This window comes from Arachis duranensis, chromosome 3 (genome assembly GCF_000817695.3).
Source record: "Arachis duranensis cultivar V14167 chromosome 3, aradu.V14167.gnm2.J7QH, whole genome shotgun sequence".
NCBI lineage: Eukaryota > Viridiplantae > Streptophyta > Magnoliopsida > Fabales > Fabaceae > Arachis > Arachis duranensis.
The window spans coordinates 14167763-14169109 of NC_029774.3; positions in this window are offsets into that span (position 1 = coordinate 14167763).

Consider the following 1347-nt stretch of genomic DNA (forward strand, 5'->3'; position numbering starts at 1 on the left):
GAAAAATTTTTTAATTCAAAAGAACAAGAAGTACCAAATTTTGAAAATTGTCCTTGAATTTAATTTAATTATATTGATGTGGTGACAATACTTTTTGTTTTTTGAATGAATGCTTAAACAGTGCATTTTTTGATCTTGTTGTTTATGAATGTTAAAATTGTTGGCTCTTGAAAGAATGATGAACAAAGAGAAATGTTATTGATGATCTGAAAAATCATCAAATTGATTCTTGAAGCAAGAAAAAGCAGTGAAAAAGCAAAAGCTTGTGAAAAAAAAATAGAAAGAAAAAGAAAAAGCAAGCAGAAAAAGCCAATAGCCCTTAAAACCAAAAGGCAAGGGTAAAAAGGATCCAAGACTTTGAGCATCAATGGATAGGAGGGCCCAAGGAAATAAATCAAGGCCTAAGCGGCTAAATCAAGCTGTCCCTAACCATGTGCTTGTGTCATGAAGGTCCAAGTGAAAAGCTTGAGACTGAGTGGTTAAAGTCGTGATCCAAAGCAAAAAGAGTGTGCTTAAGAGCTATGGACACCTCTAACTGGGGACTCTAGCAAAGCTGAGTCACAATATGAAAAGGTTCACCCAGTCATGTGTCTGTGGCATTTATGTATCCGGGTAGTTTTTAGTAAGTTCAAGCTACTTTTAGGGATGTTTTCATTAGTTTTTATGTTAAATTCACATTTCTGGATTTTACTATGAGTTTGTGTGTTTTTCTGTGATTTCAGGTAATTTCTAGCTGAAATTGAGGGATTATAGCAAAACTCTGAAAAAGGCTGACAAAATGACTGCTGATGCTGTTGGAATCTGACCTCCCTGCACTCGAAATGGATTTTCTGGAGCTACAGAACTCCAAATGGTGCGCTCTTAATGGCGTTAGAAAGTAGACATCCAGAGCTTTGCAGCAATATATAATAGTCCATACTTTATTCGGAAATTGACGATGTAACTTGGCGTTGAACGCCAAGTACATGCTGCTGTCTGGAGTTAAACGTCAGAAACACGTCATGATCCGGAGTTGAACGCCCAAAACACGTTATAACTTGGCGTTCAACTCCAAGAAAAGCCTCAGCTCGTGGATAGATCAAGCTCAGCCCAAGCATACACCAAGTGGGCCCCGGAAGTGGATTTATGCATCAAATACTTACTCATGTAAACCCTAGTAGCTAGTTTATTATAAATAAGACTTTTTACTAGTGTATTAGGAGTATTTTGACCACGTTTCATCTTTGGTCTCAGTTTTGTTTTATTCTTCATCTTAGGAGGCCATTGAGCACGTTTTAGGGGGCTGGCCATTCGGCCATGCCTGAACCTTTCACTTATGTATTTTCAACAGTGGAGTTTCTACACACC